This window comes from Schistocerca serialis, chromosome 1 (genome assembly GCF_023864345.2).
Source record: "Schistocerca serialis cubense isolate TAMUIC-IGC-003099 chromosome 1, iqSchSeri2.2, whole genome shotgun sequence".
NCBI classification, from domain to species: Eukaryota; Metazoa; Arthropoda; class Insecta; order Orthoptera; family Acrididae; genus Schistocerca; species Schistocerca serialis.
In genome coordinates, this window is record NC_064638.1 from 151,484,766 (window position 1) to 151,509,345 (window position 24,580).

Sequence of the window (24,580 nt, forward strand, 5' to 3'; positions counted from 1 at the left end):
AATATGTTGACCTTACACACACAAGCAAAATTCTCGTAGATCTGTTATCCATGACGCTGTTATGTGTAAATGCTGTACAAACGGAACCATATCTTCACGTGCCTGTTCACGCAAATTTTCTTTCAATGCCCAATTTTTACCTACAGATAGAAATATAGCAATAGAACGCACATTTTGTACAGAAGCAAATACAATGAAGAGTGAAATAAGTTTGTATTACTTCACGAGTCAATGTACGTAATCCCAGTCATGATCTTTAATTCTTCCAGCCCAAGGTGAGAGGGTTTCAGTTTCCTCTGCCACAAGTGAGAAAAGTAGACTGTTTCACAACAAGATATTGTACTATGGGTCCTTAACTGTTCCCATTAAACAATGGCACTCTGTATCTATAGAAACGGCGGCAATTTTCGCTTCAGCACAGGGGGCTTTTATTGGAGACTGTCAGGAGGGGGCTTGCTGGATACATGAAGGGAGAAGACCAGACAGAGATGTCTGACGCTCCGCTGACGCTTGCAGAAAACTACATTAAGTATGATTCCCGCCTATAACTGACGGCGAGAGAGATGCATCATCTGTCCACGTCTCATCGAAACACACTGTCACCAAGCAATGGCTGACGCTTCGAGGACGGCATGAAATTGCCAGGGAGGTGATGCAGCTAACGTTCCTGGTAAATGTGCTAACAGGGCACACACGTCCGTTGGAGTGTATACATATGATGGGGACCGGCTGTGACACAGCAGTCAACCAAAGTCAAAAAATGTGACTAATCATACAGTGTTTCCAGTGTGTCGTTTACCACTTTGTGAGTGGATGCTGTTCTAAAGAGCGTAATTCCCACTTATCTGTAAGCAGCGCACGTGAGCGAATGTAATAGCAGGACTGTGTTACTACGATTGTACAGAGCAACTCTGTCAATACGCAGGTGTTTCAATCAGTAGGGCCATCGTAAATAGAGCGATTCGGAGCGATGTATCGTGTCTGTTACATAAATAATGAGTCTTTGATGTAATTGCTTCAGAGAAATATGAAAGTAAGCCTATCAGAAAAGTAACGCGAGACTTGTAGCACGGGTCATGTCTTGCAGAATCTCTGACATCTGAGCCCATCGCTTGGACAGTGTCCCTTTGGCGCAGAGGATAGCGCGTTGGACTTCTAATCCAAAGATCGTGGGTTCGATCCCCACAAGGGACGGGCAATTTTTAAAAATATGTGCCGATCACGAGATGGGTATTGACATATGGGTAACCACAAGCGTCTTCAAAAGGTGAAAATTGTTGTGACCTCAGTTCTATGCTTAAATATGTTGACCTTACACACACAAGCAAAATTCTCGTAGATCTGTTATCCATGACGCTGTTATGTGTAAATGCTGTACAAACGGAACCATATCTTCACGTGCCTGTTCACGCAAATTTTCTTTCAATGCCCAATTTTTACCTACAGATAGAAATATAGCAATAGAACGCACATTTTGTACAGAAGCAAATACAATGAAGAGTGAAATAAGTTTGTATTACTTCACGAGTCAATGTACGTAATCCCAGTCATGATCTTTAATTCTTCCAGCCCAAGGTGAGAGGGTTTCAGTTTCCTCTGCCACAAGTGAGAAAAGTAGACTGTTTCACAACAAGATATTGTACTATGGGTCCTTAACTGTTCCCATTAAACAATGGCACTCTGTATCTATAGAAACGGCGGCAATTTTCGCTTCAGCACAGGGGGCTTTTACTGGAGACTGTCAGGAGGGGGCTTGCTGGATACATGAAGGGAGAAGACCAGACAGAGATGTCTGACGCTCCGCTGACGCTTGCAGAAAACTACATTAAGTATGATTCCCGCCTATAACTGACGGCGAGAGAGATGCATCATCTGTCCACGTCTCATCGAAACACACTGTCACCAAGCAATGGCTGACGCTTCGAGGACGGCATGAAATTGCCAGGGAGGTGATGCAGCTAACGTTCCTGGTAAATGTGCTAACAGGGCACACACGTCCGTTGGAGTGTATACATATGATGGGGACCGGCTGTGACACAGCAGTCAACCAAAGTCAAAAAATGTGACTAATCATACAGTGTTTCCAGTGTGTCGTTTACCACTTTGTGAGTGGATGCTGTTCTAAAGAGCGTAATTCCCACTTATCTGTAAGCAGCGCACGTGAGCGAATGTAATAGCAGGACTGTGTTACTACGATTGTACAGAGCAACTCTGTCAATACGCAGGTGTTTCAATCAGTAGGGCCATGGTAAATAGAGCGATTCGGAGCGATGTATCGTGTCTGTTACATAAATAATGAGTCTTTGATGTAATTGCTTCAGAGAAATATGAAAGTAAGCCTATCAGAAAAGTAACGCGAGACTTGTAGCACGGGTCATGTCTTGCAGAATCTCTGACATCTGAGCCCGTCGCTTGGACAGTGTCCCTTTGGCGCAGAGGATAGCGCGTTGGACTTCTAATCCAAAGGTCGTGGGTTCGATCCCTACAAGGGACGGGCAATTTTTAAAAATATGTGCCGATTACGAGATGGGTATTGACATATGGGTAACCACAAGCGTCTTCAAAAGGTGAAAATTGTTGTGACCTCAGTTCTATGCTTAAATATGTTGACCTTACACACACAAGCAAAATTCTCGTAGATCTGTTATCCATGACGCTGTTATGTGTAAATGCTGTACAAACGGAACCATATCTTCACGTGCCTGTTCACGCAAATTTTCTTTCAATGCCCAATTTTTACCTACAGATAGAAATATAGCAATAGAACGCACATTTTGTACAGAAGCAAATACAATGAAGAGTGAAATAAGTTTGTATTACTTCACGAGTCAATGTACGTAATCCCAGTCATGATCTTTAATTCTTCCAGCCCAAGGTGAGAGGGTTTCAGTTTCCTCTGCCACAAGTGAGAAAAGTAGACTGTTTCACAACAAGATATTGTACTATGGGTCCTTAACTGTTCCCATTAAACAATGGCACTCTGTATCTATAGAAACGGCGGCAATTTTCGCTTCAGCACAGGGGGCTTTTATTGGAGACTGTCAGGAGGGGGCTTGCTGGATACATGAAGGGAGAAGACCAGACAGAGATGTCTGACGCTCCGCTGACGCTTGCAGAAAACTACATTAAGTATGATTCCCGCCTATAACTGACGGCGAGAGAGATGCATCATCTGTCCACGTCTCATCGAAACACACTGTCACCAAGCAATGGCTGACGCTTCGAGGACGGCATGAAATTGCCAGGGAGGTGATGCAGCTAACGTTCCTGGTAAATGTGCTAACAGGGCACACACGTCCGTTGGAGTGTATACATATGATGGGGACCGGCTGTGACACAGCAGTCAACCAAAGTCAAAAAATGTGACTAATCATACAGTGTTTCCAGTGTGTCGTTTACCACTTTGTGAGTGGATGCTGTTCTAAAGAGCGTAATTCCCACTTATCTGTAAGCAGCGCACGTGAGCGAATGTAATAGCAGGACTGTGTTACTACGATTGTACAGAGCAACTCTGTCAATACGCAGGTGTTTCAATCAGTAGGGCCATCGTAAATAGAGCGATTCGGAGCGATGTATCGTGTCTGTTACATAAATAATGAGTCTTTGATGTAATTGCTTCAGAGAAATATGAAAGTAAGCCTATCAGAAAAGTAACGCGAGACTTGTAGCACGGGTCATGTCTTGCAGAATCTCTGACATCTGAGCCCATCGCTTGGACAGTGTCCCTTTGGCGCAGAGGATAGCGCGTTGGACTTCTAATCCAAAGATCGTGGGTTCGATCCCCACAAGGGACGGGCAATTTTTAAAAATATGTGCCGATCACGAGATGGGTATTGACATATGGGTAACCACAAGCGTCTTCAAAAGGTGAAAATTGTTGTGACCTCAGTTCTATGCTTAAATATGTTGACCTTACACACACAAGCAAAATTCTCGTAGATCTGTTATCCATGACGCTGTTATGTGTAAATGCTGTACAAACGGAACCATATCTTCACGTGCCTGTTCACGCAAATTTTCTTTCAATGCCCAATTTTTACCTACAGATAGAAATATAGCAATAGAACGCACATTTTGTACAGAAGCAAATACAATGAAGAGTGAAATAAGTTTGTATTACTTCACGAGTCAATGTACGTAATCCCAGTCATGATCTTTAATTCTTCCAGCCCAAGGTGAGAGGGTTTCAGTTTCCTCTGCCACAAGTGAGAAAAGTAGACTGTTTCACAACAAGATATTGTACTATGGGTCCTTAACTGTTCCCATTAAACAATGGCACTCTGTATCTATAGAAACGGCGGCAATTTTCGCTTCAGCACAGGGGGCTTTTACTGGAGACTGTCAGGAGGGGGCTTGCTGGATACATGAAGGGAGAAGACCAGACAGAGATGTCTGACGCTCCGCTGACGCTTGCAGAAAACTACATTAAGTATGATTCCCGCCTATAACTGACGGCGAGAGAGATGCATCATCTGTCCACGTCTCATCGAAACACACTGTCACCAAGCAATGGCTGACGCTTCGAGGACGGCATGAAATTGCCAGGGAGGTGATGCAGCTAACGTTCCTGGTAAATGTGCTAACAGGGCACACACGTCCGTTGGAGTGTATACATATGATGGGGACCGGCTGTGACACAGCAGTCAACCAAAGTCAAAAAATGTGACTAATCATACAGTGTTTCCAGTGTGTCGTTTACCACTTTGTGAGTGGATGCTGTTCTAAAGAGCGTAATTCCCACTTATCTGTAAGCAGCGCACGTGAGCGAATGTAATAGCAGGACTGTGTTACTACGATTGTACAGAGCAACTCTGTCAATACGCAGGTGTTTCAATCAGTAGGGCCATGGTAAATAGAGCGATTCGGAGCGATGTATCGTGTCTGTTACATAAATAATGAGTCTTTGATGTAATTGCTTCAGAGAAATATGAAAGTAAGCCTATCAGAAAAGTAACGCGAGACTTGTAGCACGGGTCATGTCTTGCAGAATCTCTGACATCTGAGCCCGTCGCTTGGACAGTGTCCCTTTGGCGCAGAGGATAGCGCGTTGGACTTCTAATCCAAAGGTCGTGGGTTCGATCCCCACAAGGGACGGGCAATTTTCAAAAATATGTGCCGATCACGAGATGGGTATTGACATATGGGTAACCACAAGCGTCTTCAAAAGGTGAAAATTGTTGTGACCTCAGTTCTATGCTTAAATATGTTGACCTTACACACACAAGCAAAATTCTCGTAGATCTGTTATCCATGACGCTGTTATGTGTAAATGCTGTACAAACGGAACCATATCTTCACGTGCCTGTTCACGCAAATTTTCTTTCAATGCCCAATTTTTACCTACAGATAGAAATATAGCAATAGAACGCACATTTTGTACAGAAGCAAATACAATAAAGAGTGAAATAAGTTTGTATTACTTCACGAGTCAATGTACGTAATCCCAGTCATGATCTTTAATTCTTCCGGCCCAAGGTGAGAGGGTTTCAGTTTCCTCTGCCACAAGTGAGAAAAGTAGACTGTTTCACAACAAGATATTGTACTATGGGTCCTTAACTGTTCCCATTAAACAATGGCACTCTGTATCTATAGAAACGGCGGCAATTTTCGCTTCAGCACAGGGGGCTTTTATTGGAGACTGTCAGGAGGGGGCTTGCTGGATACATGAAGGGAGAAGACCAGACAGAGATGTCTGACGCTCCGCTGACGCTTGCAGAAAACTACATTAAGTATGATTCCCGCCTATAACTGACGGCGAGAGAGATGCATCATCTGTCCACGTCTCATCGAAACACACTGTCACCAAGCAATGGCTGACGCTTCGAGGACGGCATGAAATTGCCAGGGAGGTGATGCAGCTAACGTTCCTGGTAAATGTGCTAACAGGGCACACACGTCCGTTGGAGTGTATACATATGATGGGGACCGGCTGTGACACAGCAGTCAACCAAAGTCAAAAAATGTGACTAATCATACAGTGTTTCCAGTGTGTCGTTTACCACTTTGTGAGTGGATGCTGTTCTAAAGAGCGTAATTCCCACTTATCTGTAAGCAGCGCACGTGAGCGAATGTAATAGCAGGACTGTGTTACTACGATTGTACAGAGCAACTCTGTCAATACGCAGGTGTTTCAATCAGTAGGGCCATGGTAAATAGAGCGATTCGGAGCGATGTATCGTGTCTGTTACATAAATAATGAGTCTTTGATGTAATTGCTTCAGAGAAATATGAAAGTAAGCCTATCAGAAAAGTAACGCGAGACTTGTAGCACGGGTCATGTCTTGCAGAATCTCTGACATCTGAGCCCGTCGCTTGGACAGTGTCCCTTTGGCGCAGAGGATAGCGCGTTGGACTTCTAATCCAAAGGTCGTGGGTTCGATCCCCACAAGGGACGGGCAATTTTTAAAAATATGTGCCGATCACGAGATGGGTATTGACATATGGGTAACCACAAGCGTCTTCAAAAGGTGAAAATTGTTGTGACCTCAGTTCTATGCTTAAATATGTTGACCTTACACACACAAGCAAAATTCTCGTAGATCTGTTATCCATGACGCTGTTATGTGTAAATGCTGTACAAACGGAACCATATCTTCACGTGCCTGTTCACGCAAATTTTCTTTCAATGCCCAATTTTTACCTACAGATAGAAATATAGCAATAGAACGCACATTTTGTACAGAAGCAAATACAATGAAGAGTGAAATAAGTTTGTATTACTTCACGAGTCAATGTACGTAATCCCAGTCATGATCTTTAATTCTTCCAGCCCAAGGTGAGAGGGTTTCAGTTTCCTCTGCCACAAGTGAGAAAAGTAGACTGTTTCACAACAAGATATTGTACTATGGGTCCTTAACTGTTCCCATTAAACAATGGCACTCTGTATCTATAGAAACGGCGGCAATTTTCGCTTCAGCACAGGGGGCTTTTATTGGAGACTGTCAGGAGGGGGCTTGCTGGATACATGAAGGGAGAAGACCAGACAGAGATGTCTGACGCTCCGCTGACGCTTGCAGAAAACTACATTAAGTATGATTCCCGCCTATAACTGACGGCGAGAGAGATGCATCATCTGTCCACGTCTCATCGAAACACACTGTCACCAAGCAATGGCTGACGCTTCGAGGACGGCATGAAATTGCCAGGGAGGTGATGCAGCTAACGTTCCTGGTAAATGTGCTAACAGGGCACACACGTCCGTTGGAGTGTATACATATGATGGGGACCGGCTGTGACACAGCAGTCAACCAAAGTCAAAAAATGTGACTAATCATACAGTGTTTCCAGTGTGTCGTTTACCACTTTGTGAGTTCAAATGGCTCTGAGCACTATGGGACTCAACTGCTGAGGTCATTAGTCCCCTAGAACTTAGAACTAGTTAAACCTAAGGACATCACAAACATCCATGCCCGAGGCAGGATTCGAACCTGCGACCGTAGCGGTCTTGCGGTTCCAGACTGCAGCGCCTTTAACCGCACGGCCACTTCGGCCGGCTTACCACTTTGTGAGTGGATGCTGTTCTAAAGAGCGTAATTCCCACTTATCTGTAAGCAGCGCACGTGAGCGAATGTAATAGCAGGACTGTGTTACTACGATTGTACAGAGCAACTCTGTCAATACGCAGGTGTTTCAATCAGTAGGGCCATGGTAAATAGAGCGATTCGGAGCGATGTATCGTGTCTGTTACATAAATAATTAGTCTTTGATGTAATTGCTTCAGAGAAATATGAAAGTAAGCCTATCAGAAAAGTAACGCGAGACTTGTAGCACGGGTCATGTCTTGCAGAATCTCTGACATCTGAGCCTGTCGCTTGGACAGTGTCCCTTTGGCGCAGAGGATAGCGCGTTGGACTTCTAATCCAAGGGTCGTGGGTTCGATCCCCACAAGGGACGGGCAATTTTTAAAAATATGTGCCGATCACGAGATGGGTATTGACATATGGGTAACCACAAGCGTCTTCAAAAGGTGAAAATTGTTGTGACCTCAGTTCTATGCTTAAATATGTTGACCTTACACACACAAGCAAAATTCTCGTAGATCTGTTATCCATGAGGCTGTTATGTGTAAATGCTGTACAAACGGAACCATATTTTCACGTGCCTGTTCACGCAAATTTTCTTTCAATGCCCAATTTTTACCTACAGATAGAAATATAGCAATAGAACGCACATTTTGTACAGAAGCAAATACAATGAAGAGTGAAATAAGTTTGTATTACTTCACGAGTCAATGTACGTAATCCCAGTCATGATCTTTAATTCTTCCAGCCCAAGGTGAGAGGGTTTCAGTTTCCTCTGCCACAAGTGAGAAAAGTAGACTGTTTCACAACAAGATATTGTACTATGGGTCCTTAACTGTTCCCATTAAACAATGGCACTCTGTATCTATAGAAACGGCGGCAATTTTCGCTTCAGCACAGGGGGCTTTTATTGGAGACTGTCAGGAGGGGGCTTGCTGGATACATGAAGGGAGAAGACCAGACAGAGATGTCTGACGCTCCGCTGACGCTTGCAGAAAACTACATTAAGTATGATTCCCGCCTATAACTGACGGCGAGAGAGATGCATCATCTGTCCACGTCTCATCGAAACACACTGTCACCAAGCAATGGCTGACGCTTCGAGGACGGCATGAAATTGCCAGGGAGGTGATGCAGCTAACGTTCCTGGTAAATGTGCTAACAGGGCACACACGTCCGTTGGAGTGTATACATATGATGGGGACCGGCTGTGACACAGCAGTCAACCAAAGTCAAAAAATGTGACTAATCATACAGTGTTTCCAGTGTGTCGTTTACCACTTTGTGAGTGGATGCTGTTCTAAAGAACGTAATTCCCACTTATCTGTAAGCAGCGCACGTGAGCGAATGTAATAGCAGGACTGTGTTACTACGATTGTACAGAGCAACTCTGTCAATACGCAGGTGTTTCAATCAGTAGGGCCATGGTAAATAGAGCGATTCGGAGCGATGTATCGTGTCTGTTACATAAATAATGAGTCTTTGATGTAATTGCTTCAGAGAAATATGAAAGTAAGCCTATCAGAAAAGTAACGCGAGACTTGTAGCACGGGTCATGTCTTGCAGAATCTCTGACATCTGAGCCCGTCGCTTGGACAGTGTCCCTTTGGCGCAGAGGATAGCGCGTTGGACTTCTAATCCAAAGGTCGTGGGTTCGATCCCTACAAGGGACGGGCAATTTTTAAAAATATGTGCCGATCACGAGATGGGTATTGACATATGGGTAACCACAAGCGTCTTCAAAAGGTGAAAATTGTTGTGACCTCAGTTCTATGCTTAAATATGTTGACCTTACACACACAAGCAAAATTCTCGTAGATCTGTTATCCATGACGCTGTTATGTGTAAATGCTGTACAAACGGAACCATATCTTCACGTGCCTGTTCACGCAAATTTTCTTTCAATGCCCAATTTTTACCTACAGATAGAAATATAGCAATAGAACGCACATTTTGTACAGAAGCAAATACAATGAAGAGTGAAATAAGTTTGTATTACTTCACGAGTCAATGTACGTAATCCCAGTCATGATCTTTAATTCTTCCAGCCCAAGGTGAGAGGGTTTCAGTTTCCTCTGCCACAAGTGAGAAAAGTAGACTGTTTCACAACAAGATATTGTACTATGGGTCCTTAACTGTTCCCATTAAACAATGGCACTCTGTATCTATAGAAACGGCGGCAATTTTCGCTTCAGCACAGGGGGCTTTTATTGGAGACTGTCAGGAGGGGGCTTGCTGGATACATGAAGGGAGAAGACCAGACAGAGATGTCTGACGCTCCGCTGACGCTTGCAGAAAACTACATTAAGTATGATTCCCGCCTATAACTGACGGCGAGAGAGATGCATCATCTGTCCACGTCTCATCGAAACACACTGTCACCAAGCAATGGCTGACGCTTCGAGGACGGCATGAAATTGCCAGGGAGGTGATGCAGCTAACGTTCCTGGTAAATGTGCTAACAGGGCACACACGTCCGTTGGAGTGTATACATATGATGGGGACCGGCTGTGACACAGCAGTCAACCAAAGTCAAAAAATGTGACTAATCATACAGTGTTTCCAGTGTGTCGTTTACCACTTTGTGAGTGGATGCTGTTCTAAAGAGCGTAATTCCCACTTATCTGTAAGCAGCGCACGTGAGCGAATGTAATAGCAGGACTGTGTTACTACGATTGTACAGAGCAACTCTGTCAATACGCAGGTGTTTCAATCAGTAGGGCCATCGTAAATAGAGCGATTCGGAGCGATGTATCGTGTCTGTTACATAAATAATGAGTCTTTGATGTAATTGCTTCAGAGAAATATGAAAGTAAGCCTATCAGAAAAGTAACGCGAGACTTGTAGCACGGGTCATGTCTTGCAGAATCTCTGACATCTGAGCCCATCGCTTGGACAGTGTCCCTTTGGCGCAGAGGATAGCGCGTTGGACTTCTAATCCAAAGATCGTGGGTTCGATCCCCACAAGGGACGGGCAATTTTTAAAAATATGTGCCGATCACGAGATGGGTATTGACATATGGGTAACCACAAGCGTCTTCAAAAGGTGAAAATTGTTGTGACCTCAGTTCTATGCTTAAATATGTTGACCTTACACACACAAGCAAAATTCTCGTAGATCTGTTATCCATGACGCTGTTATGTGTAAATGCTGTACAAACGGAACCATATCTTCACGTGCCTGTTCACGCAAATTTTCTTTCAATGCCCAATTTTTACCTACAGATAGAAATATAGCAATAGAACGCACATTTTGTACAGAAGCAAATACAATGAAGAGTGAAATAAGTTTGTATTACTTCACGAGTCAATGTACGTAATCCCAGTCATGATCTTTAATTCTTCCAGCCCAAGGTGAGAGGGTTTCAGTTTCCTCTGCCACAAGTGAGAAAAGTAGACTGTTTCACAACAAGATATTGTACTATGGGTCCTTAACTGTTCCCATTAAACAATGGCACTCTGTATCTATAGAAACGGCGGCAATTTTCGCTTCAGCACAGGGGGCTTTTACTGGAGACTGTCAGGAGGGGGCTTGCTGGATACATGAAGGGAGAAGACCAGACAGAGATGTCTGACGCTCCGCTGACGCTTGCAGAAAACTACATTAAGTATGATTCCCGCCTATAACTGACGGCGAGAGAGATGCATCATCTGTCCACGTCTCATCGAAACACACTGTCACCAAGCAATGGCTGACGCTTCGAGGACGGCATGAAATTGCCAGGGAGGTGATGCAGCTAACGTTCCTGGTAAATGTGCTAACAGGGCACACACGTCCGTTGGAGTGTATACATATGATGGGGACCGGCTGTGACACAGCAGTCAACCAAAGTCAAAAAATGTGACTAATCATACAGTGTTTCCAGTGTGTCGTTTACCACTTTGTGAGTGGATGCTGTTCTAAAGAGCGTAATTCCCACTTATCTGTAAGCAGCGCACGTGAGCGAATGTAATAGCAGGACTGTGTTACTACGATTGTACAGAGCAACTCTGTCAATACGCAGGTGTTTCAATCAGTAGGGCCATGGTAAATAGAGCGATTCGGAGCGATGTATCGTGTCTGTTACATAAATAATGAGTCTTTGATGTAATTGCTTCAGAGAAATATGAAAGTAAGCCTATCAGAAAAGTAACGCGAGACTTGTAGCACGGGTCATGTCTTGCAGAATCTCTGACATCTGAGCCCGTCGCTTGGACAGTGTCCCTTTGGCGCAGAGGATAGCGCGTTGGACTTCTAATCCAAAGGTCGTGGGTTCGATCCCCACAAGGGACGGGCAATTTTTAAAAATATGTGCCGATCACGAGATGGGTATTGACATATGGGTAACCACAAGCGTCTTCAAAAGGTGAAAATTGTTGTGACCTCAGTTCTATGCTTAAATATGTTGACCTTACACACACAAGCAAAATTCTCGTAGATCTGTTATCCATGACGCTGTTATGTGTAAATGCTGTACAAACGGAACCATATCTTCACGTGCCTGTTCACGCAAATTTTCTTTCAATGCCCAATTTTTACCTACAGATAGAAATATAGCAATAGAACGCACATTTTGTACAGAAGCAAATACAATAAAGAGTGAAATAAGTTTGTATTACTTCACGAGTCAATGTACGTAATCCCAGTCATGATCTTTAATTCTTCCGGCCCAAGGTGAGAGGGTTTCAGTTTCCTCTGCCACAAGTGAGAAAAGTAGACTGTTTCACAACAAGATATTGTACTATGGGTCCTTAACTGTTCCCATTAAACAATGGCACTCTGTATCTATAGAAACGGCGGCAATTTTCGCTTCAGCACAGGGGGCTTTTATTGGAGACTGTCAGGAGGGGGCTTGCTGGATACATGAAGGGAGAAGACCAGACAGAGATGTCTGACGCTCCGCTGACGCTTGCAGAAAACTACATTAAGTATGATTCCCGCCTATAACTGACGGCGAGAGAGATGCATCATCTGTCCACGTCTCATCGAAACACACTGTCACCAAGCAATGGCTGACGCTTCGAGGACGGCATGAAATTGCCAGGGAGGTGATGCAGCTAACGTTCCTGGTAAATGTGCTAACAGGGCACACACGTCCGTTGGAGTGTATACATATGATGGGGACCGGCTGTGACACAGCAGTCAACCAAAGTCAAAAAATGTGACTAATCATACAGTGTTTCCAGTGTGTCGTTTACCACTTTGTGAGTGGATGCTGTTCTAAAGAGCGTAATTCCCACTTATCTGTAAGCAGCGCACGTGAGCGAATGTAATAGCAGGACTGTGTTACTACGATTGTACAGAGCAACTCTGTCAATACGCAGGTGTTTCAATCAGTAGGGCCATGGTAAATAGAGCGATTCGGAGCGATGTATCGTGTCTGTTACATAAATAATGAGTCTTTGATGTAATTGCTTCAGAGAAATATGAAAGTAAGCCTATCAGAAAAGTAACGCGAGACTTGTAGCACGGGTCATGTCTTGCAGAATCTCTGACATCTGAGCCCGTCGCTTGGACAGTGTCCCTTTGGCGCAGAGGATAGCGCGTTGGACTTCTAATCCAAAGGTCGTGGGTTCGATCCCCACAAGGGACGGGCAATTTTTAAAAATATGTGCCGATCACGAGATGGGTATTGACATATGGGTAACCACAAGCGTCTTCAAAAGGTGAAAATTGTTGTGACCTCAGTTCTATGCTTAAATATGTTGACCTTACACACACAAGCAAAATTCTCGTAGATCTGTTATCCATGACGCTGTTATGTGTAAATGCTGTACAAACGGAACCATATCTTCACGTGCCTGTTCACGCAAATTTTCTTTCAATGCCCAATTTTTACCTACAGATAGAAATATAGCAATAGAACGCACATTTTGTACAGAAGCAAATACAATGAAGAGTGAAATAAGTTTGTATTACTTCACGAGTCAATGTACGTAATCCCAGTCATGATCTTTAATTCTTCCAGCCCAAGGTGAGAGGGTTTCAGTTTCCTCTGCCACAAGTGAGAAAAGTAGACTGTTTCACAACAAGATATTGTACTATGGGTCCTTAACTGTTCCCATTAAACAATGGCACTCTGTATCTATAGAAACGGCGGCAATTTTCGCTTCAGCACAGGGGGCTTTTATTGGAGACTGTCAGGAGGGGGCTTGCTGGATACATGAAGGGAGAAGACCAGACAGAGATGTCTGACGCTCCGCTGACGCTTGCAGAAAACTACATTAAGTATGATTCCCGCCTATAACTGACGGCGAGAGAGATGCATCATCTGTCCACGTCTCATCGAAACACACTGTCACCAAGCAATGGCTGACGCTTCGAGGACGGCATGAAATTGCCAGGGAGGTGATGCAGCTAACGTTCCTGGTAAATGTGCTAACAGGGCACACACGTCCGTTGGAGTGTATACATATGATGGGGACCGGCTGTGACACAGCAGTCAACCAAAGTCAAAAAATGTGACTAATCATACAGTGTTTCCAGTGTGTCGTTTACCACTTTGTGAGTGGATGCTGTTCTAAAGAGCGTAATTCCCACTTATCTGTAAGCAGCGCACGTGAGCGAATGTAATAGCAGGACTGTGTTACTACGATTGTACAGAGCAACTCTGTCAATACGCAGGTGTTTCAATCAGTAGGGCCATCGTAAATAGAGCGATTCGGAGCGATGTATCGTGTCTGTTACATAAATAATGAGTCTTTGATGTAATTGCTTCAGAGAAATATGAAAGTAAGCCTATCAGAAAAGTAACGCGAGACTTGTAGCACGGGTCATGTCTTGCAGAATCTCTGACATCTGAGCCCGTCGCTTGGACAGTGTCCCTTTGGCGCAGAGGATAGCGCGTTGGACTTCTAATCCAAAGGTCGTGGGTTCGATCCCCACAAGGGACGGGCAATTTTTAAAAATATGTGCCGATCACGAGATGGGTATTGACATATGGGTAACCACAAGCGTCTTCAAAAGGTGAAAATTGTTGTGACCTCAGTTCTATGCTTAAATATGTTGACCTTACACACACAAGCAAAATTCTCGTAGATCTGTTATCCATGACGCTGTTATGTGTAAATGCTGTACAAACGGAACCATATCTTCACGTGCCTGTTCACGCAAATTTTCTTTCAATGCCCAATTTTTACCTACAGATAGAAATATAGCAATAGAACGCACATTTTGTACAGAAGCAAATACAATGAAGAGTGAAATAAGTTTGTATTACTTCACGAGTCAATGTACGTAATCCCAGTCATGATCTTTAATTCTTCCGGCCCAAGGTGAGAGGGTTTCAGTTTCCTCTGCCACAAGTGAGAAAAGTAGACTGTTTCACAACAAGATATTGTATTATGGGTCCTTAACTGTTCCCATTAAACAATGGCACTCTGTATCTATAGAAACGGCGGCAATTTTCGCTTCAGCACAGGGGGCTTTTATTGGAGACTGTCAGGAGGGGGCTTGCTGGATACATGAAGGGAGAAGACCAGACAGAGATGTCTGACGCTCCGCTGACGCTTGCAGAAAACTACATTAAGTATGATTCCCGCCTATAACTGACGGCGAGAGAGATGCATCATCTGTCCACGTCTCATCGAAACACACTGTCACCAAGCAATGGCTGACGCTTCGAGGACGGCATGAAATTGCCAGGGAGGTGATGCAGCTAACGTTCCTGGTAAATGTGCTAACAGGGCACACACGTCCGTTGGAGTGTATACATATGATGGGGACCGGCTGTGACACAGCAGTCAACCAAAGTCAAAAAATGTGACTAATCATACAGTGTTTCCAGTGTGTCGTTTACCACTTTGTGAGTGGATGCTGTTCTAAAGAGCGTAATTCCCACTTATCTGTAAGCAGCGCACGTGAGCGAATGTAATAGCAGGACTGTGTTACTACGATTGTACAGAGCAACTCTGTCAATACGCAGGTGTTTCAATCAGTAGGGCCATGGTAAATAGAGCGATTCGGAGCGATGTATCGTGTCTGTTACATAAATAATGAGTCTTTGATGTAATTGCTTCAGAGAAATATGAAAGTAAGCCTATCAGAAAAGTAACGCGAGACTTGTAGCACGGGTCATGTCTTGCAGAATCTCTGACATCTGAGCCCGTCGCTTGGACAGTGTCCCTTTGGCACAGAGGATAGCGCGTTGGACTTCTAATCCAAAAGTCGTGGGTTCGATCCCCACAAGGGACGGGCAATTTTTAAAAATATGTGCCGATCACGAGATGGGTATTGACATATGGGTAACCACAAGCGTCTTCAAAAGGTGAAAATTGTTGTGACCTCAGTTCTATGCTTAAATATGTTGACCTTACACACACAAGCAAAATTCTCGTAGATCTGTTATCCATGACGCTGTTATGTGTAAATGCTGTACAAACGGAACCATATCTTCACGTGCCTGTTCACGCAAATTTTCTTTCAATGCCCAATTTTTACCTACAGATAGAAATATAGCAATAGAACGCACATTTTGTACAGAAGCAAATACAATGAAGAGTGAAATAAGTTTGTATTACTTCACGAGTCAATGTACGTAATCCCAGTCATGATCTTTAATTCTTCCAGCCCAAGGTGAGAGGGTTTCAGTTTCCTCTGCCACAAGTGAGAAAAGTAGACTGTTTCACAACAAGATATTGTACTATGGGTCCTTAACTGTTCCCATTAAACAATGGCACTCTGTATCTATAGAAACGGCGGCAATTTTCGCTTCAGCACAGGGGGCTTTTATTGGAGACTGTCAGGAGGGGGCTTGCTGGATACATGAAGGGAGAAGACCAGACAGAGATGTCTGACGCTCCGCTGACGCTTGCAGAAAACTACATTAAGTATGATTCCCGCCTATAACTGACGGCGAGAGAGATGCATCATCTGTCCACGTCTCATCGAAACACACTGTCACCAAGCAATGGCTGACGCTTCGAGGACGGCATGAAATTGCCAGGGAGGTGATGCAGCTAACGTTCCTGGTAAATGTGCTAACAGGGCACACACGTCCGTTGGAGTGTATACATATGATGGGGACCGGCTGTGACACAGCAGTCAACCAAAGTCAAAAAATGTGACTAATCATACAGTGTTTCCAGTGTGTCGTTTACCACTTTGTGAGTGGATGCTGTTCTAAAGAGCGTAATTCCCACTTATCTGTAAGCAGCGCACGTGAGCGAATGTAATAGCAGGACTGTGTTACTACGATTGTACAGAGCAACTCTGTCAATACGCAGGTGTTTCAATCAGTAGGGCCATGGTAAATAGAGCGATTCGGAGCGATGTATCGTGTCTGTTACATAAATAATGAGTCTTTGATGTAATTGCTTCAGAGAAATATGAAAGTAAGCCTATCAGAAAAGTAACGCGAGACTTGTAGCACGGGTCATGTCTTGCAGAATCTCTGACATCAGAGCCCGTCGCTTGGACAGTGTCCCTTTGGCGCAGAGGATAGCGCGTTGGACTTCTAATCCAAAGGTCGTGGGTTCGATCCCCACAAGGGACGGGCAATTTTTAAAAATATGTGCCGATCACGAGATGGGTATTGACATATGGGTAACCACAAGCGTCTTCAAAAGGTGAAAATTGTTGTGACCTCAGTTCTATGCTTAAATATGTTGACCTTACACACACAAGCAAAATTCTCGTAGATCTGTTATCCATGACGCTGTTATGTGTAAATGCTGTACAAACGGAACCATATCTTCACGTGCCTGTTCACGCAAATTTTCTTTCAATGCCCAATTTTTACCTACAGATAGAAATATAGCAATAGAACGCACATTTTGTACAGAAGCAAATACAATGAAGAGTGAAATAAGTTTGTATTACTTCACGAGTCAATGTACGTAATCCCAGTCATGATCTTTAATTCTTCCAGCCCAAGGTGAGAGGGTTTCAGTTTCCTCTGCCACAAGTGAGAAAAGTAGACTGTTTCACAACAAGATATTGTACTATGGGTCCTTAACTGTTCCCATTAAACAATGGCACTCTGTATCTATAGAAACGGCGGCAATTTTCGCTTCAGCACAGGGGGCTTTTATTGGAGACTGTCAGGAGGGGGCTTGCTGGATACATGAAGGGAGAAGACCAGACAGAGATGTCTGACGCTCCGCTGACGCTTGCAGAAAACTACATTAAGTATGATTCCCGCCTATAACTGACGGCGAGAGAGATGCATCATCTGTCCACGTCTCATCGAAACACACTGTCACCAAGCAATGGCTGACGCTTCGAGGACGGCATGAAATTGCCAGGGAGGTGATGCAGCTAACGTTCCTGGTAAATGTGCTAACAGGGCACACACGTCCGTTGGAGTGTATACATATGATGGGGACCGGCTGTGACACAGCAGTCAACCAAAGTCAAAAAATGTGACTAATCATACAGTGTTTCCAGTGTGTCGTTTACCACTTTGTGAGTGGATGCTGTTCTAAAGAGCGTAATTCCCACTTATCTGTAAGCAGCGCACGTGAGCGAATGTAATAGCAGGACTGTGTTACTACGATTGTACAGAGCAACTCTGTCAATACGCAGGTGTTTCAATCAGTAGGGCCATGGTAAATAGAGCGATTCGGAGCGATGTATCGTGTCTGTTACATAAATAATGAGTCTTTGATGTAATTGCTTCAGAGAAATATGAAAGTAAGCCTATCAGAAAAGTAACGCGAGGCTTGTAGCACGGGTCATGTCTTGCAGAATCTCTGACATCTGAGCCCGTCGCTTGGACAGTGTCCCTTTGGCGCAGAGGATAGCGCGTTGGACTTCTAATCCAAAGGTCGTGGGTTCGATCCCCACAAGGGACGGGCAATTTTTAAAAATATGTGCCGATCACGAGATGGGTATTGACATATGGGTAACCACAAGCGTCTTCAAAAGCTGTAAATTGTTGTGACCTCAGTTCTATGCTTAAATATGTTGACCTTACACACACAAGCAAAATTCTCGTAGATCTGTTATCCATGACGCTGTTATGTGTAAATGCTGTACAAACGGAACCATATCTTCACGTGCCTGTTCACGCAAATTTTCTTTCAATGCCCAATTTTTACCTACAGATAGAAATATAGCAATAGAACGCACATTTTGTACAGAAGCAAATACAATGAAGAGTGAAATAAGTTTGTATTACTTCACGAGTCAATGTACGTAATCCCAGTCATGATCTTTAATTCTTCCAGCCCAAGGTGAGAGGGTTTCAGTTTCCTCTGCCACAAGTGAGAAAAGTAGACTGTTTCACAACAAGATATTGTACTATGGGTCCTTAACTGTTCCCATTAAACAATGGCACTCTGTATCTATAGAAACGGCGGCAATTTTCGCTTCAGCACAGGGGGCTTTTATTGGAGACTGTCAGGAGGGGGCTTGCTGGATACATGAAGGGAGAAGACCAGACAGAGATGTCTGACGCTCCGCTGACGCTTGCAGAAAACTACATTAAGTATGATTCCCGCCTATAACTGACGGCGAGAGAGATGCATCATCTGTCCACGTCTCATCGAAACACACTGTCACCAAGCAATGGCTGACGCTTCGAGGACGGCATGAAATTGCCAGGGAGGTGATGCAGCTAACGTTCCTGGTAAATGTGCTAACAGGGCACACACGTCCGTTGGAGTGTATACATATGATGGGGACCGGCTGTGACACAGCAGTCAACCAAAGTCAAAAAATGTGACTAATCATACAGTGTTTCCAGTGTGTCGTTTACCACTTTGTGAGTGGATGCTGTTCTAAAGAGCGTAATTCCCACTTATCTGTAAGCAGCGCACGTGAGCGAATGTAATAGCAGGACTGTGTTACTACGATTGTACAGAGCAACTCTGTCAATACGCAGGTGTTTCAATCAGTAGGGCCATGGTAAATAGAGCGATTCGGAGCGATGTATCGTGTCTGTTACATAAATAATGAGTCTTTGATGTAATTGCTTCAGAGAAATATGAAAGTAAGCCTATCAGAAAAGTAACGCGAGACTTGTAGCACGGGTCATGTCTTGCAGAATCTCTGACATCTGAGCCCGTCGCTTGGACAGTGTCCCTTTGGCGCAGAGGATAGCGCGTTGGACTTCTAATCCAAAGGTCGTGGGTTCGATCCCCACAAGGGACGGGCAATTTTTAAAAATATGTGCCGATCACGAGATGGGTATTGACATATGGGTAACCACAAGCGTCTTCAAAAGGTGAAAATTGTTGTGACCTCAGTTCTATGCTTAAATATGTTGACCTTACACACACAAGCAAAATTCTCGTAGATCTGTTATCCATGACGCTGTTATGTGTAAATGCTGTACAAACGGAACCATATCTTCACGTGCCTGTTCACGCAAATTTTCTTTCAATGCCCAATTTTTACCTACAGATAGAAATATAGCAATAGAACGCACATTTTGTACAGAAGCAAATACAATGAAGAGTGAAATAAGTTTGTATTACTTCACGAGTCAATGTACGTAATCCCAGTCATGATCTTTAATTCTTCCAGCCCAAGGTGAGAGGGTTTCAGTTTCCTCTGCCACAAGTGAGAAAAGTAGACTGTTTCACAACAAGATATTGTACTATGGGTCCTTAACTGTTCCCATTAAACAATGGCACTCTGTATCTATAGAAACGGCGGCAATTTTCGCTTCAGCACAGGGGGCTTTTATTGGAGACTGTCAGGAGGGGGCTTGCTGGATACATGAAGGGAGAAGACCAGACAGAGATGTCTGACGCTCCGCTGACGCTTGCAGAAAACTACATTAAGTATGATTCCCGCCTATAACTGACGGCGAGAGAGATGCATCATCTGTCCACGTCTCATCGAAACACACTGTCACCAAGCAATGGCTGACGCTTCGAGGACGGCATGAAATTGCCAGGGAGGTGATGCAGCTAACGTTCCTGGTAAATGTGCTAACAGGGCACACACGTCCGTTGGAGTGTATACATATGATGGGGACCGGCTGTGACACAGCAGTCAACCAAAGTCAAAAAATGTGACTAATCATACAGTGTTTCCAGTGTGTCGTTTACCACTTTGTGAGTGGATGCTGTTCTAAAGAGCGTAATTCCCACTTATCTGTAAGCAGCGCACGTGAGCGAATGTAATAGCAGGACTGTGTTACTACGATTGTACAGAGCAACTCTGTCAATACGCAGGTGTTTCAATCAGTAGGGCCATGGTAAATAGAGCGATTCGGAGCGATGTATCGTGTCTGTTACATAAATAATGAGTCTTTGATGTAATTGCTTCAGAGAAATATGAAAGTAAGCCTATCAGAAAAGTAACGCGAGACTTGTAGCACGGGTCATGTCTTGCAGAATCTCTGACATCTGAGCCCGTCGCTTGGACAGTGTCCCTTTGGCGCAGAGGATAGCGCGTTGGACTTCTAATCCAAAGGTCGTGGGTTCGATCCCCACAAGGGACGGGCAATTTTTAAAAATATGTGCCGATCACGAGATGGGTATTGACATATGGGTAACCACAAGCGTCTTCAAAAGGTGAAAATTGTTGTGACCTCAGTTCTATGCTTAAATATGTTGACCTTACACACACAAGCAAAATTCTCGTAGATCTGTTATCCATGACGCTGTTATGTGTAAATGCTGTACAAACGGAACCATATCTTCACGTGCCTGTTCACGCAAATTTTCTTTCAATGCCCAATTTTTACCTACAGATAGAAATATAGCAATAGAACGCACATTTTGTACAGAAGCAAATACAATGAAGAGTGAAATAAGTTTGTATTACTTCACGAGTCAATGTACGTAATCCCAGTCATGATCTTTAATTCTTCCAGCCCAAGGTGAGAGGGTTTCAGTTTCCTCTGCCACAAGTGAGAAAAGTAGACTGTTTCACAACAAGATATTGTACTATGGGTCCTTAACTGTTCCCATTAAACAATGGCACTCTGTATCTATAGAAACGGCGGCAATTTTCGCTTCAGCACAGGGGGCTTTTATTGGAGACTGTCAGGAGGGGGCTTGCTGGATACATGAAGGGAGAAGACCAGACAGAGATGTCTGACGCTCCGCTGACGCTTGCAGAAAACTACATTAAGTATGATTCCCGCCTATAACTGACGGCGAGAGAGATGCATCATCTGTCCACGTCTCATCGAAACACACTGTCACCAAGCAATGGCTGACGCTTCGAGGACGGCATGAAATTGCCAGGGAGGTGATGCAGCTAACGTTCCTGGTAAATGTGCTAACAGGGCACACACGTCCGTTGGAGTGTATACATATGATGGGGACCGGCTGTGACACAGCAGTCAACCAAAGTCAAAAAATGTGACTAATCATACAGTGTTTCCAGTGTGTCGTTTACCACTTTGTGAGTGGATGCTGTTCTAAAGAGCGTAATTCCCACTTATCTGTAAGCAGCGCACGTGAGCGAATGTAATAGCAGGACTGTGTTACTACGATTGTACAGAGCAACTCTGTCAATACGCAGGTGTTTCAATCAGTAGGGCCATGGTAAATAGAGCGATTCGGAGCGATGTATCGTGTCTGTTACATAAATAATGAGTCTTTGATGTAATTGCTTCAGAGAAATATGAAAGTAAGCCTATCAGAAAAGTAACGCGAGACTTGTAGCACGGGTCATGTCTTGCAGAATCTCTGACATCTGAGCCCGTCGCTTGGACAGTGTCCCTTTGGCGCAGAGGATAGCGCGTTGGACTTCTAATCCAAAGGTCGTGGGTTCGATCCCCACAAGGGACGGGCAATTTTTAAAAATATGTGCCGATCACGAGATGGGTATTGACATATGGGTAACCACAAGCGTCTTCAAAAGGTGAAAATTGTTGTGACCTCAGTTCTATGCTTAAATATGTTGACCTTACACACACAAGCAAAATTCTCGTAGATCTGTTATCCATGACGCTGTTATGTGTAAATGCTGTACAAACGGAACCATATCTTCACGTGCCTGTTCACGCAAATTTTCTTTCAATGCCCAATTTTTACCTACAGATAGAAATATAGCAATAGAACGCACATTTTGTACAGAAGCAAATACAATGAAGAGTGAAATAAGTTTGTATTACTTCACGAGTCAATGTACGTAATCCCAGTCATGATCTTTAATTCTTCCAGCCCAAGGTGAGAGGGTTTCAGTTTCCTCTGCCACAAGTGAGAAAAGTAGACTGTTTCACAACAAGATATTGTACTATGGGTCCTTAACTGTTCCCATTAAACAATGGCACTCTGTATCTATAGAAACGGCGGCAATTTTCGCTTCAGCACAGGGGGCTTTTATTGGAGACTGTCAGGAGGGGGCTTGCTGGATACATGAAGGGAGAAGACCAGACAGAGATGTCTGACGCTCCGCTGACGCTTGCAGAAAACTACATTAAGTATGATTCCCGCCTATAACTGACGGCGAGAGAGATGCATCATCTGTCCACGTCTCATCGAAACACACTGTCACCAAGCAATGGCTGACGCTTCGAGGACGGCATGAAATTGCCAGGGAGGTGATGCAGCTAACGTTCCTGGTAAATGTGCTAACAGGGCACACACGTCCGTTGGAGTGTATACATATGATGGGGACCGGCTGTGACACAGCAGTCAACCAAAGTCAAAAAATGTGACTAATCATACAGTGTTTCCAGTGTGTCGTTTACCACTTTGTGAGTGGATGCTGTTCTAAAGAGCGTAATTCCCACTTATCTGTAAGCAGCGCACGTGAGCGAATGTAATAGCAGGACTGTGTTACTACGATTGTACAGAGCAACTCTGTCAATACGCAGGTGTTTCAATCAGTAGGGCCATGGTAAATAGAGCGATTCGGAGCGATGTATCGTGTCTGTTACATAAATAATGAGTCTTTGATGTAATTGCTTCAGAGAAATATGAAAGTAAGCCTATCAGAAAAGTAACGCGAGACTTGTAGCACGGGTCATGTCTTGCAGAATCTCTGACATCTGAGCCCGTCGCTTGGACAGTGTCCCTTTGGCGCAGAGGATAGCGCGTTGGACTTCTAATCCAAAGGTCGTGGGTTCGATCCCCACAAGGGACGGGCAATTTTTAAAAATATGTGCCGATCACGAGATGGGTATTGACATATGGGTAACCACAAGCGTCTTCAAAAGGTGAAAATTGTTGTGACCTCAGTTCTATGCTTAAATATGTTGACCTTACACACACAAGCAAAATTCTCGTAGATCTGTTATCCATGACGCTGTTATGTGTAAATGCTGTACAAACGGAACCATATCTTCACGTGCCTGTTCACGCAAATTTTCTTTCAATGCCCAATTTTTACCTACAGATAGAAATATAGCAATAGAACGCACATTTTGTACAGAAGCAAATACAATGAAGAGTGAAATAAGTTTGTATTACTTCACGAGTCAATGTACGTAATCCCAGTCATGATCTTTAATTCTTCCAGCCCAAGGTGAGAGGGTTTCAGTTTCCTCTGCCACAAGTGAGAAAAGTAGACTGTTTCACAACAAGATATTGTACTATGGGTCCTTAACTGTTCCCATTAAACAATGGCACTCTGTATCTATAGAAACGGCGGCAATTTTCGCTTCAGCACAGGGGGCTTTTATTGGAGACTGTCAGGAGGGGGCTTGCTGGATACATGAAGGGAGAAGACCAGACAGAGATGTCTGACGCTCCGCTGACGCTTGCAGAAAACTACATTAAGTATGATTCCCGCCTATAACTGACGGCGAGAGAGATGCATCATCTGTCCACGTCTCATCGAAACACACTGTCACCAAGCAATGGCTGACGCTTCGAGGACGGCATGAAATTGCCAGGGAGGTGATGCAGCTAACGTTCCTGGTAAATGTGCTAACAGGGCACACACGTCCGTTGGAGTGTATACATATGATGGGGACCGGCTGTGACACAGCAGTCAACCAAAGTCAAAAAATGTGACTAATCATACAGTGTTTCCAGTGTGTCGTTTACCACTTTGTGAGTGGATGCTGTTCTAAAGAGCGTAATTCCCACTTATCTGTAAGCAGCGCACGTGAGCGAATGTAATAGCAGGACTGTGTTACTACGATTGTACAGAGCAACTCTGTCAATACGCAGGTGTTTCAATCAGTAGGGCCATGGTAAATAGAGCGATTCGGAGCGATGTATCGTGT

General features: G+C 44.1%; 18 non-coding genes across 18 annotated transcripts; all 18 read left to right on the top strand.

Annotated features, from left to right (window-relative positions):
* Positions 1-1,121: 1,121 nt before the first annotated feature.
* On the top strand, positions 1,122-1,194 carry Trnar-ucu (transfer RNA arginine (anticodon UCU)). The gene has a single exon. It is a non-coding gene; the product is annotated as a tRNA-Arg (tRNA).
* A 1,227-nt stretch (positions 1,195-2,421) lies between these two features.
* Trnar-ucu (transfer RNA arginine (anticodon UCU)) lies at positions 2,422-2,494 on the top strand. The gene has a single exon. It is a non-coding gene; the product is annotated as a tRNA-Arg (tRNA).
* Positions 2,495-3,721: 1,227 nt separating this feature from the next.
* On the top strand, positions 3,722-3,794 carry Trnar-ucu (transfer RNA arginine (anticodon UCU)). The gene has a single exon. It is a non-coding gene; the product is annotated as a tRNA-Arg (tRNA).
* A 1,227-nt stretch (positions 3,795-5,021) lies between these two features.
* On the top strand, positions 5,022-5,094 carry Trnar-ucu (transfer RNA arginine (anticodon UCU)). The gene has a single exon. It is a non-coding gene; the product is annotated as a tRNA-Arg (tRNA).
* Positions 5,095-6,321: 1,227 nt separating this feature from the next.
* On the top strand, positions 6,322-6,394 carry Trnar-ucu (transfer RNA arginine (anticodon UCU)). Its single transcript has one exon. It is a non-coding gene; the product is annotated as a tRNA-Arg (tRNA).
* Positions 6,395-7,820: 1,426 nt separating this feature from the next.
* On the top strand, positions 7,821-7,893 carry Trnar-ucu (transfer RNA arginine (anticodon UCU)). Its single transcript has one exon. It is a non-coding gene; the product is annotated as a tRNA-Arg (tRNA).
* Positions 7,894-9,120: 1,227 nt separating this feature from the next.
* Trnar-ucu (transfer RNA arginine (anticodon UCU)) lies at positions 9,121-9,193 on the top strand. Its single transcript has one exon. It is a non-coding gene; the product is annotated as a tRNA-Arg (tRNA).
* A 1,227-nt stretch (positions 9,194-10,420) lies between these two features.
* On the top strand, positions 10,421-10,493 carry Trnar-ucu (transfer RNA arginine (anticodon UCU)). Its single transcript has one exon. It is a non-coding gene; the product is annotated as a tRNA-Arg (tRNA).
* A 1,227-nt stretch (positions 10,494-11,720) lies between these two features.
* Trnar-ucu (transfer RNA arginine (anticodon UCU)) lies at positions 11,721-11,793 on the top strand. The gene has a single exon. It is a non-coding gene; the product is annotated as a tRNA-Arg (tRNA).
* A 1,227-nt stretch (positions 11,794-13,020) lies between these two features.
* On the top strand, positions 13,021-13,093 carry Trnar-ucu (transfer RNA arginine (anticodon UCU)). The gene has a single exon. It is a non-coding gene; the product is annotated as a tRNA-Arg (tRNA).
* Positions 13,094-14,320: 1,227 nt separating this feature from the next.
* Positions 14,321-14,393, top strand: Trnar-ucu (transfer RNA arginine (anticodon UCU)). The gene has a single exon. It is a non-coding gene; the product is annotated as a tRNA-Arg (tRNA).
* A 1,227-nt stretch (positions 14,394-15,620) lies between these two features.
* Positions 15,621-15,693, top strand: Trnar-ucu (transfer RNA arginine (anticodon UCU)). Its single transcript has one exon. It is a non-coding gene; the product is annotated as a tRNA-Arg (tRNA).
* A 1,227-nt stretch (positions 15,694-16,920) lies between these two features.
* Positions 16,921-16,993, top strand: Trnar-ucu (transfer RNA arginine (anticodon UCU)). The gene has a single exon. It is a non-coding gene; the product is annotated as a tRNA-Arg (tRNA).
* A 1,227-nt stretch (positions 16,994-18,220) lies between these two features.
* Positions 18,221-18,293, top strand: Trnar-ucu (transfer RNA arginine (anticodon UCU)). The gene has a single exon. It is a non-coding gene; the product is annotated as a tRNA-Arg (tRNA).
* Positions 18,294-19,520: 1,227 nt separating this feature from the next.
* Trnar-ucu (transfer RNA arginine (anticodon UCU)) lies at positions 19,521-19,593 on the top strand. The gene has a single exon. It is a non-coding gene; the product is annotated as a tRNA-Arg (tRNA).
* A 1,227-nt stretch (positions 19,594-20,820) lies between these two features.
* Trnar-ucu (transfer RNA arginine (anticodon UCU)) lies at positions 20,821-20,893 on the top strand. The gene has a single exon. It is a non-coding gene; the product is annotated as a tRNA-Arg (tRNA).
* A 1,227-nt stretch (positions 20,894-22,120) lies between these two features.
* Positions 22,121-22,193, top strand: Trnar-ucu (transfer RNA arginine (anticodon UCU)). The gene has a single exon. It is a non-coding gene; the product is annotated as a tRNA-Arg (tRNA).
* Positions 22,194-23,420: 1,227 nt separating this feature from the next.
* Trnar-ucu (transfer RNA arginine (anticodon UCU)) lies at positions 23,421-23,493 on the top strand. The gene has a single exon. It is a non-coding gene; the product is annotated as a tRNA-Arg (tRNA).
* The last annotated feature ends 1,087 nt before the right edge of the window (positions 23,494-24,580 follow it).